Genomic DNA, 13,195 nt, shown 5'->3' with positions numbered 1-13,195 from the left:
TCGCTTCAAAAGCTCTTTTCAAATGCAAGCCTCTTGAAAATATGTTCAAAGGAGAAGAATCATTTGTCAAATTAACACTCCAAACTCTCTTTCTCAGTCTCACCCTCGCCTCCTTTGAAGGACTACAAAGAAGAACTACGGGCACTTTAGATTAAAATGGAGGGCAGAGAAAGAGAAGGGACAAATGAGGGATGACATGATTAAGGAGATGTGTTCTGATAAACTCCAACTGCAGGAACAAGTGACTCGCTTGGAGAAACTCTTAAGGTTACTGGAAGAGAAGGATGTGAAGAAAGTTCAACAAGTCAGATCCGGCAATCCCGATCAAAGTAGTAGTGGCTAGTTTTAACACAGAGAAACTCTACCATGATGATACAGTAGATAAAGAATAGTGCAATTAGAGATGCATACAGATGGGCCAACAAAACTTAAAGTAACATGTACGCTAAAAATAAGGAATATGGATGACATTATTCTTTTCTAATGTTTCTCATTGTCTAATCATTGTCAAATCCAATTGAAAGTCCAAAATCAGCAATGTTTTATCTTGTCTCTCAAATTGTTGCAGGCTAATGTTACCCAGACATAAGTTTCCAAAATAACAATGTCCTTTGAAATGTACAACCTCTGCTCTTTGACTGTTACTGTCCACTAGGCTAGTCAGTGGTGTGAGACAAATATGGAACCTTCTACATCAACCATCGACACTGATGGGTGGTTAATGTAACACTGCATCTGAATCGAGCATCTTTGAACCAGCAAAAGTGATGTTGTTTGTGTGTTTGACAGATGAAAATCAAGAGGACCACCCACTGCCACCCATGGATGGACTGCCAGACTTTAAGGGGGAATTAACACATTTGTTTATCACTGTCATAGCAACCTATCATTCAAATTTCATTGATAGTGGTTGTTTGTTCAATCATATGGTCAGCATACTTTGTTTCTCGACATATTTTGATGTGATGCAAAGAGGTAAAAACATGTCATATCTATGACAGCAATCTTGAGAGTGGTGTGAGATCCTCAGCAATTCTTTAACTTATTTTTGTTCTTCAGCAGCTTACTGTATGTTTGTGTTTCACTTGGACCATGCAAAGCACTCTGTTGATCAATATTATATACTTGTTTTTTGTTGTGGTCTGTTGGTTCTCCTGTGGAAGGAGATGTGGACAACTAATCCTTGCTCAATTATGGGGTTCATGGGTCCCTTTGCTCCAGCCATCCTGATGTAACTGAGTGAGGTAACCAATTAGTTTCAAGCTCTCATATCACTTAGCCTACTCAGTAGCACTGCCCAGTGAAGACCTTATATGCTAAATTGCTAAATTTTGGAAATGCACAAAGATCAGAAAGTGTGTGTATGTGTTGGTGTGACCGCCCACTCTATGTTTCTGTGTTGTGTAAAGATAGAGTGCTGGTGTCCTGTGCTTCCAGGCACCGTAGCTGGGAAACTGAGGCAAAGGCAAGATTACATATTATTTGTGTGTGCGCGCGCGCGTGTGTGTGTGTGTAAAACACACATGTAAAAAAAAACCTCTTTGCCAAAGTAGTGTTTGCTTTTGTTTACAGGAGAACTCACCCTATAACAATCTGAATTCTTCTAGTTTGAGTTTTCATTGTCCCTTGAGCTAATTAGTTGCTTACATAATGTGATTGTTATGATGTCACTTGCATATTGTAAATGACATTCATGTTGAAAAAAGCAGCAGATTTTAAATTCCTGTTTTGAGTTTTCAAACTGAATGCTGATCATGATAGGGAGTGGAAAGGGACATAATTGACACACATGGGATTAGTGACATTGGCAGTGATTTGTGGTCCTGTTCAGCTCAGTTGGAAAGAGCAAAGATTGTATTCATCAGTTCTAAAATGGTGAGAAGTCAGTGTATTGTGAAGGGATTTGGGAGTCCAGAACAAATCTACAAAAGTGGTAAATAATAGAGTAAGCCTTGTGTTGGGGCGTCAGTAAGCTCTGCATGCTTACCAAATGCGACACCACAGGGTTGAGCACACATGAGCACCGACGCCCCCTGTAGCAGGGGCAGCACATGATTTTCACGCAAAATGCAAATGGAAAAATTCATGTCTGAAACTACTATTGCATCACCCAATCCATGTCACACACCTCTGTGAAGCAAGGAGGCTCAACTAGAAACTCAAACCAATTTTTATCCACACCAAACACACATCAAACACCAAGCATCTAAATGAGCTTATATCACAACATAAATCGCTCTGTGAACACTGTACATGGCTGCAGTTATTGCCTTCCAGATACCTCTCATCTCATCCTACACCGCAGACCGACCACTCTAAAGAAAGCTCAGCTCCAGCTCTGATCAACTGTGTAACTCATATCACTCAAATCACAGAATTATCCAGATAATAATAACAACAAACGCACCAATATAGATTTATAGTTACAACTGCTGACTTACTTTTGCCGTTTTTGCTGTTTTCTGTCCAAAAATGGTTGTTTTCTGTTTCGTTTCTCTCGTCAAAATGAAGGAGGGAGTTGCTTTGGAACAGACGGTCTTTATCCTCGTCTACAGGTCGACCCGTAGGAGCTACACAGACATCCAGTATATCAAACGATTTGTCTGCTCAAGAGCTCACTTACAGTCCTGAAGGATCTGTTCTCAAGTTGTGGCCCTGCAAAACATGGAGTGCTTTTGGTCATAGGAATGTAGATCAATATTCACTGTTTTGGAAGCTTTATGTTATTTGGAACGTGGTTGTATGGACAGAAATACTGTTTTGAAGTAAACTCCTAGCAGTAAATATGGCCAAAACATGGACATTTGCCTGGTATATTTTTGAAAAATTGTGTAATAACTGTATATTAGTTTCTTTTCATCAAATGTACGATATTCTGTTGCAATATAATCTACAGGATGATGGTTTTGATGGTGATATTGCTATTAAAATATAGATTTTATACCAGGCGAGGATGAAAATATCATATTTTAATTGCATTTACTCTTTAAAAGAAAAAAATAAATAGGTTAATTTACAGTTGATTCATATTTCTTAGTTTCTGACCTGTCAAAGGAGAATTATGCATCTAGGCCTAATGGTTGAGGAGTTATTACTGATTTTGTTTCCTGAAAGTAGGTGTCTGTTTCCAACAGGTTAATAAATCATCCTGCTGCCTGCTTCATCTGTATTTTGGTCCAATCCTGCATTTCCTGAGCCGTGACAATTAAAGAAGAGAGAGGAGAATAGGAAGTGCACTACACATACTGTATTGATTCTGCTATTTCTTTCAATGTAACATGTATTGTTTCTTAATGAGTCCTTAAATACGCTACTACTACTAGTAAAACAAGGAAAACAACTTCATAATAGTGAATTATATACATATAGACCTACTTCTTTCTTATTATTATGAGACACTGCTGGTTGGATAACTGGCTTATTGCAGTTAAATCCCTAATTGTATACATTATTTGTCCATGTGTTAAGTGTGGAGTCCGTAGAGAAAAATCTCCTAGTGTGGTGCTATTCACCATCATCACACCATTATAGCTTTTTATGTTTCTCGTGTCTTTATGTCATGATTTGATAGGTGATTTTAACACAAAAAGCAGCATCGGCAACATCCGTCATCTTCTATGGTGATGAATTACTCCTCATCTCTGCTGCATTGTATGTTTTAATTGCATTTAATGTAAAATGTGACATCAGGCTGAGTCCATTTAAATCCTGAGAAAACTGACACACTTCTAGCAGAAGACAGTGTGTGTGTGCTACAGAGCTTTTGTTTCATCTCTTGTCTGTGTTTCCCAACTTTCATCCTGGACTGTACCTTCATTCATTCATTCATTCACCTAGCAGGTTCAGAGTGTAGCACTTTCCAGATCACGAACTCGTTATTACTGCAACAAATCAATACCTTCTTTTCTTTACTCTGTGTAATACAGCCACCGAAACTCACTCATATAATGTACTAACAACGAATCACTCTTGTGAAACACCAGGTTATTTGCTGTTAATGTGGAGATTAGAACAATGTCAGTGTGTTACAATGAATAAGAATGTCACTAACCAAAAGCACCCAGATGGGTTTATAACAGTTATTCCCTGATTGTATAAATTATGTGTCATTGATGGCCTTAAACAGATTCAGACAGCACTAAAGATGTACTGGATTAAAACAAGTGAGTTTTAGGATCCTGGTATTTTTTTATGAGTATGTGCACCTGTGTGTGTGATGTGTCTATGGTAGGTCATTTCAACATTCAAATGCTGACGCATACAACCTTAGTGAATGATTTTGAGCATTCATAAAGTGATGACTTATCAAACATATACTTTAAATGATTAAATGTCATTCACTTTTGTTTTAGCACTAAGAAGCTGGCAACACTGACACACTGCTTTTAGAACATAATGGTTTGGTGATATATATAATTGTGGTGCCTACATTTGGCCATTCATTATTTACCAGGAGTGCTGAAACATGTAATTTTCCTAAATTCTACCAAAATCCATTACTAGCGTACAATTTGTTGCAAATGGCACACATGTGTGATGGGACAGAATGGTGAGATATGTCAAAAAAGAAGCAATGTGCAAACAATGTTTAGGTGAAGATAAAACTAATCTGCCACAGACTAGTGAATATTAGTTCAGGAGGGCAGTATAAAGTTTTAAACATAGCAAAATAGTTAATAGAGTGAAATGAATATCCAAGACTCAGCTGAGAAGACGTCAAGAGAGAAGCAGCAGAAAACAGAGTCATGTCCGAGCCAACAAGTGATTATGCTCGCACAGAGAATAAGATTTCCAGGGAAAGAGGGGATTAGATGGATCTGCGAATCCGTTGGGTGCAAATACGTTTTCTAAGAAAAAAGGTGTGCTGGTAAAAGAAATTATATGATTATGATGTCCAAGAATGAACAGGTTCTTATCATGTTAAGAAAGGGAGTACAGAAAGGAGAGAGGGTATGAGGGAGGGTAGATGGAGAATAATACAGTGACAAATAAGAATAGTGGGAAAAGGAACAGTTTAGATTTTAGACAATTTTTTTTACTGATCAAATTTTAATTGGATATTCTTATGCTTCTGATCAAGTGACTGTAATGTGTATAATCTGGCATCTCATGTCTGTGTGTTCATGTGAACTGAATGATGTGTAGCTGGGGAACAGCATTCAGTTGCACCCTACCTGTAAGTAAACCTCTATGCCTATAAAAAGGTGTCACTCTGACAGTACCATACAAAACCATGAACCTCTGCGTAAATCTTTGCTTGTCAGTGTGGATAACCTTTTTCACCCCTGTGCAAGGAAGTGTAAGATGTTACTTTGGGAACATTTCAGTATACCGATGCCAATGTGAACTTGCTTTAGTTTAGCAGAGAGAGAGTTGCAATGGTGTGTCCATATTTTCCACATGCTGAAACTTTCAAGATCAAGCTACACTATACGACCAAAGAAATGTAATGTATGCATACTTAGTGTACTTTTGTACACACGTTGAGGCTGTTGCGTGGTTTGTGAGGTCCTTTTTCTCCAATTAAGGGAAAATGTATGTTGTATTATAGAATGATATTCTAGACAAAACAAACCGTTTTGCGGGAGGCCCTTTTCCATTTTAACATGACAACACCCCCGTGCACAAAGCAGATCCATGAATAAATTTTCATAATTATGTTTATGTCAATCAGGTGTATGATTCATGTGTTGGACTCTTAGAACCACACCAGACTAAAATCATGCAGCTTGGGCACAAAGACACAATTTTGAAGGTTCATATGGCTGCCTCAACCTTATCTCAGTGCAGTTCTATACCATGTTCCATATGGCAGTGTTTCTTTTTCTTAATTTTTTGTACCTATTTTAATTAATGTGTATTCTCTTACTGTGACCAGCAAATGCATAATGACCACACATCCCTGGGCTTTGTGGTGCAGCACCAACTGAGCTCTGATGACTCAGCAGATCAACTCTACAAAAAGATTAAACCAGCCTCTTGTGTGATGCAAGAGAGTCATGTTTTGGAATGTATTACTGGACATTGTCACAGCTCGGAAAACCAGTTTTCCATAGTTCTTGGAAGTACGCTATGGAATATTTATTTCCTCAGTATTAAACATGAAGCATTAAAGAAGTACACATATTCTACAGTGGTTAGAGGTGGCTGTGGAGAAAAAAAATGCGTATTGTCATCAAGTCGCAAAAAAGTACAAAACCTGGCAGACCAGTTTTGAAATTAATGAAGGCACTGCTTTTGTTTTACTTTTTGGGAACACAGTTTTGATTGTTATTATGTCCTTGAAAATACCTTTGTCCCTTTACTTTTTTGGTGTTTAGTAGTTTGTTAGTTCCCCCCCTTTTCATTCAGACTTCCCAATAAAATACATACTTGTCAAGGGAGAGGTGTAATCTGTTGCCATGTTCATTGATCCACCAGCAAGTTTGCTTCCTCTGCTGTTGCAGGGTAAAGGGGCTTATCTGGATGTTATCCACAAGTACTTTGATTCCAAGCTATATGAAAAAACGCAGCATTGGATAGACCCTGTGGAGACAACGCAAGGTGAGTGAGTGATGGATCAAAGGGTTCCTTCATCACTTCACACAAACGCTCTGTTCCTCATGTGTCCCTTAAATGTACCCTTGTGTTTTGTTGACTTTTGCTTTACTACCTCATTTTAAAGCCCACCTCATGCATTTGTAAAAATAATAACTGCAAAACAAACCATTCATCTTCAAATAATTTTTCCTTCTCCCCTGATCATATTAAACATGTACAAAAGGATTAAAGTAGTAACCTTTCTCTGCCACAAACTGGGTTTATATATTTCATGAAGATTACAAAACAAAAGCAGCAACTACATTTTTGGGTGTAACTCCTTGATTAGAAAATTGGCAAATCGATATCCACTGTTACTCTGCTGAAGCTTCAGTTCCAATTTGAGCAGCACGTCTTGTCCTGAACATTTCAGGAGGTTGAGGGAATAGATGCTGTTCTGTCCTGGCTGAAGGTGGAGGAGAGGCTGGTGTTCAGTACTACTTTTTTCTGGAGCCAAATTGTCTTTTCTTTAACCAGCGCTAATAAGCGCTATTACAAAACTAGACACATCATCAGTCCACATTATAAGGTAGCTCTTTCGTAATACAGAAACAACCGTTTAAAGAAAATGTTTGTTTTTTTTTACAGAAAGGCCATTCATTAAAATTATGTATCCTTCTTTATGAAGAGAATATGAATATCCCTTTTAATATATTTGAATGAGTCATAGATAGATCCAAGGCTTTTCTCATATAGGATTTGTATAGTTTATGATGACAAGAAAAAAATAGGGAAGCATTTTGGTCTATTTTGTGTTTGTAGTGAGTGGGCATTTAATTACAATATGTATGCTGCTGTACTATTGATTATATTTCAAATGCATTCTGTATATTGTTTTATTGTATTTAGTTACATGTTTTATGTGCAGTCTGCAAAGCATGTGTGTACTATTAATTTAACTTTTGTTTTATTGGAGCAGCATTAATGTGTTGTCCTGGTGTTTGCTGTCACCGTGTGGTGACTCAAAAGAAGTGCATGTGGTTGCCATTTACCTCTTCATGTGGTGTTAGTAGTGTTAGAAATTTCAAAACTGTTTTTGAAATCTGTGGTGTGGCGTAGGTTTTTGTGGGATTATCTTTCCCATATGAAGGCCCCACTGCAGTTGAGGCCTTAGCCAATGGCTGTTCGTTCCTGACCCTCAGGTTAAACCCTCCACTTAAGATCGAGCCCTTCCTTCCCCATGCAACCTGACAGCAATGCGAGGTCGTGGTGGTCATTTCACGTCTGTGAGATCAGGTTATGAGTTTACCTGTGAATACACAATGGTTAACATCCTGATTGAAAAACAGGTTGGTGGGTTCTCTACAGGATCAGTTTTGTAATTAGGAAAAGACTCCTCTCTTCTCATCTTGTTCTCATTTTTGCCTAAGGACTACGGTAGCCTAACCCTAAGTGTCCTTATTACCCAGAGCTCTAACGTGACCAGACAAAAAAGGAGCTTGCTTGGAGAAAAGCGAGGAAGTTGAACTACCTGGTAAGTTCTGAAAACATGTGTGATTATGTGTAATATGTGTAATTTATTCCAGCTATCGGTTGTAACTCACTATGAAACAAGTTAATAAACAAATCAAATCAGGAATCAAATTCACTGGATAAAGCGGCACCAATATTTTTTTACAAAAATGGCTAGCATTTGACAGCAGATATAGGCCTACTAGGTCATTACAGGTTACAAATGTAGTTTGTGACCTGTTAGTGTATAACTGTTTACGGTCAACAGTGACGTTATTTCAGTTTCCTTTAGGTTGAGTATTATTTGCAGCTATTTGACAGTTGGCCCCAAACCAGCTTTGCATTTACAAGCTCACTGACAAGAGAAGTAAATTATCCAACCTGTACAATTTTGTAGTGGCAAGCAAACTATGTTTCTATGCCGCTATTTCTGTGATGCAGTATTAATTTAACAGTACATTTAAATTTTGTTTTAAATTATTTATTAGTTTATTTGACAGGGACAGTGTACATTAATTAACATTGTTGCAAATGCACCAGAATTAGCCAAAAGGCTATGTTTCATCCATTGTCCTTGGACAGATCTTAAAATTGTCTACCTAAAAAAACAACAATAAGAAGATTACAGTGAACAATACAAATATAAAAGAGCAGTAAAACAGATATAACTCTTCAAATCCTGTTGATAAATACAGTATATAAGTTTGCTATAATACAGACATTAGGTTAAACATTTTTTAAAAATGATACTACATATTGACACAGCAGAGACACAAGTGGCAGCACGGTTGGGTTGGGGGAAGATACATATTCTTATTAATGCTGACATGTCTGAAGTGTTATGAACCAGTTTTTTAGATGTTTTTTGAGTGTATGTGGTGAGATCTCTGATATTCTGAGGGACAGAGTTCCACTCCTGTGCTGCTGTGACTGAAACGGCACTCTGACTAAATGCACTTTTCTGCAGAGGAACAACACAGTCTCCTCGGGCCGACCCTCGTGTTACTCTCTGTGCGGTGTTCCTGATGTTTACAAACTGACTGAGTGGAGGAGATGACAGACCATGGATGAATTTGTGTAACAGACAGAGGTTTGAATACTTGCTGACATTTTCCCAACTTAAAAGCTTATGCTTTTGTAAAATGACACAATGGTGATATCTTGATGTTTTTTTATCCAGAATTTTGATTGTCTGTTTGTAAAGTGACTCTAAAGATTTTAGTGTTGTTTTGTTTGCCTGTGACCAGGTTGTAAACAGTAAGTGGTGTGAGACTGAACCATACATGAACATTTTAGCTGCCTGAAGTGACAAATGTGATCTTATGAACCGAAAATTTGCGATATTAAATTTGACTCAATTGCAGACCTTTTTTTATCTGTGATTTAAAAGTTAGTTTAGAGTCTGTTAAGATGCCTAGGTATTTTAATTCTGACACAACTTTTATTTTTTCACCTGTCACATAAATATTACATTTACATTTATCGGACGCTTTTATCCAAAGCGACTTACAATTGCTTTTTATGTCAGAGGTTGCACGCCTCTGGAGCAACTAGGGGTTAAGTGTCTTGCTCAGGGACACAATGGTGGATGGGTCACAGTGGGGGATTGTCCATTGCGCCCCCACCACCCCAAATATCTGCCTGATTATTTGCAATGTTTGATTTAGAAAAGTACATTGAAACTGTTTTATTTACATTAAGTTTTAAGCAGGATTGGTTTAGCCATTCAGAGACATGGGCCATAGACTGTGTAAGTTTTTCAGCAACTTTTTTTGTGTTTTTACCATGGGTATAAATGACTGTATCGTCTACGTACATCTGAATATAGACGTCTGAACAAACTGAAGGGAGGTTGTTTATATAAAGTGAAAATAGCAGAGGCCCCAAAATAGAGCCTTGAGGTACCCCTGTAGACATGGCGAGGGGCGGTGAGTGGTATTCACTGATCCTGACTGACTGTGAGCGAATTCAGTAGATAACAATGTAGTATGTTGTCATATGTGCACAGATAACATTATGGATGGCTTTATCCACTTTGTTCTTATTGGGGATGTCCAGTACCAGAATTGGATTTGTGAATGGGCTGAAAACACTAAATGAATACATTGTACCAAGTTTACTTGCCATAAGCATTGCCTTTGGGTATGCATTCACTCCTCCTTCGCTTCATTTGCCACATAATGGGGATTTGGTTATAGCGTGTCTGTTAATGATGAACTGTCCAGGGTATTTTACTATGTCTCCTATATAGCATTAATACCACTTAATAATAATAATAATAATAATAATAATAATAATCTTTATTTGTAGAACACTTTTCAAATACAAGTTACAAAGTGCTTTAACAAGTGTAAAGACAATAATACCCAAAAGACAATAATACAAAAACAAGACAAGATAAAAGCAAGAAAACATTAAAAAGACTAAAATACACATTTAAGATAAATCTAAAATAAGTAAAATAGAATAAAATAAAGTCAAAATCGGGAAAGGCTCTCCTATAAAAGTATGTTTTAAGAAGGGACTTAAAAGAGTTCACTGACTCGGCCGACCTGATTTCCTCGGGCAGGCTGTTCCAGAGCCTCGGCCCCTGACAGCAAACGCTCTGTCCCCTTTAGTTTTCAGTCGAGACTCTGGAACAGACCTCTGCCCGAGGATCTCAAGGTACGTGCTGGTGCGTATGGGACTAAAAGATCAGAAATATGACAAGGCGAGAGGCCATGAAGAGCTTTAAAAGTGATCAATAAAATTTTAAAGTCAATTCTAAAACATACTGGGAGCCAGCTAAGATAGGGGTAATTTGATCATATTTCCTTGTTCTGGTTAAAAGCCTGGCAGCTGAGTTCTGGACAGTCTGGAGTTGATCAGTAGAGTTTTTGGGTTAAACAAGTGAAAAGGCTTTTGCAATAATCCAGGCATGATGAGATGAAGGCGTGTAAAATGGTCTTGGTGTCCTTAAAAGTTAACATAGATCGAATTTTTGCTATATTTCTAAGTTGATAAAAACATGATTGAACAAGCTTTGTGGTGTGCTGCTCAAAATTTAAATTACTATCAAACCAAACACCGAGGTTCTTTGCCATAAGCTTAATGTGATTTACCGGGGAACCAGCAGATGGCAGTATTTGTTTTGCCATCTGCTGGGACCCAATGACCAGGATTTCTGTTTTGTCTGAGTTCAACTGGAGGAAATGATTTGATGGGAGCTGGGATTGAACTGCCAACCTTCCAATTAACGGCCAACCCGCTCTATCTCCTGAGCCACAGCCACCATGCTTACGGCTAATATGTCAAAGGGGAAGCAGATACAAGGAAAACAAAATGGGTCCTAAGACCGACCCCTGAGGCACACCATATTTAACTGGACAGAAGGAAGAGACATAGTTGTTTACCGACACGTAAAACTTCCTATTTGACAGGTAGGATGAAAACCATTCTAGGGCCGTACCAGAGATCCCCACCCAGAGCCTCAGTCTGTCTAACATGATGTTGTGATCAGTGGTGTCAAAAGCAGCGCTAAGGTCCAAGAGTACCAGGACTGAGCACATGCCTTCATCAGCAGACATTAAAAGGTAACTGGTGACTTTAAGCAGGGCAGTCTCAGTGCTGTGGTACTTCCTGAAACCAGACTGAAACTTTTCAAATAATTTGTTATTTTCCAGTACATTGAGCAGCTGGTTGGACACAATTATTTCTAAAATCTTTGCAATAAAAGGCAGTTTTGAAATTGGTCTAAAATTTTGTGGGAGGGAGGGATCTAAACCTGGTTTCTTTAAAAGTGGGTTCACGCAAGCCGTTTTAAAGTAATCAGGGACACAACCAGTAGATAGGGAGCTGTTGAAAACAGAGATCAAATGGGGCCCAACAGAATCCATTACTTTAAGTAAAAACTTTGTAGGTATTACGTAAAGTGGGCTGGAGGACACTCTCATTTGTGATACTGTTTTTAAAAGCTCAGACAAGTCGATGGGATAAAACTGGTTAAAACTGCTGGTGAGGAACCTCTGAGTAAGAGGCCACGGGGGTAATAGAGGCTCTGATTGACACCACCTTATTTTTTCCAATAAGGTGGATAAGATAAGATAAAAATCATTACTTCCAGCTGAGGCACAAGGAGGGGTTGGGTTTACCAGCTGATCCACAGTCTTAAACAGAAACCTGGGATTGTGTTTATGTGTAGTAATGAGTTCAGAAAAATAGTGTGTTCTTGCATCCTTAACCATGTTATTGCAGTTAATTAATAAATCCTTCAGACTGAGGTAATGGACTTGGAGATTGGATTTTTTCCGTCTGCGCTCTGCTTTCCTGCATTCTCTTTTTAGGCTGCGAATGCTGTCATTTATCCAGGGTTGTTTACCAGCTTTAGACGTAGGCCTAACCTTTAGAGGAGCAGTAATATTTAGTGACGACAAGCAGATATGATTGAAGTGATCGACCAGATTGATGGTGTTGGAATCAGACAGGTGTTGGCTTTGGCTCTGAAAGAATGCGCAAAACTTTGAAACACTTTGTTCATTAAAGATGCGAGAACACACGGAGCTTGGTGAGGCGGCATGAGTAACAGGAGATTCGCGGCTAAAAACAATACATCTGTGGTCAGATATGGTCATGTCCACTAATTCCACAGAGGAAATGCTGACACCCAGGGTAAAAACCAAGTCCAGTGTATGACCACGGTTATGGGTTTGCCCTTTGACATGTTGTTTGACATGTCAGTTGCATTAATATTGTTGGGGTCATCAACATGAATATTAAATCACCACAAAGAACAATTCTGTCTTAATTTAAAACCAGAGTAGATAAAAATTCAGGAAGTTCTGATAAAAATCCTCCAGACGGTTTTGGGGGATGATAAATTATAACAAATATGATAGGTTGCAGCCCTCCAACTTTAAGAGTGAGAACTTCAAAGGAGTTAAATTCATCACAGCGTATTTGATGACATTTCAAATTTTTCCTATACACGCTCACTAGTCCACCACCACGACCACTGACCCTCGGTTGACTAAAACATCATATTGAGGCGAACACAGTTCAGCTACCTGGCTATAGTCATTCAGGCATAATAATAAAGGCAGCACCAAAATATGTAGCATGCCTAAACAAACTGGTACATAATGAAGTAGAGGGATGACACTCAGATTCAGCATTCAGAAATAATGAA

This window comes from Micropterus dolomieu, linkage group LG07, assembly GCF_021292245.1.
Source record: "Micropterus dolomieu isolate WLL.071019.BEF.003 ecotype Adirondacks linkage group LG07, ASM2129224v1, whole genome shotgun sequence".
In the NCBI taxonomy this organism is placed as follows: Eukaryota; Metazoa; Chordata; class Actinopteri; order Centrarchiformes; family Centrarchidae; genus Micropterus; species Micropterus dolomieu.
The sequence above is the reverse complement of the archived record's forward strand: the minus strand, read 5'-3'. Positions refer to the sequence as shown.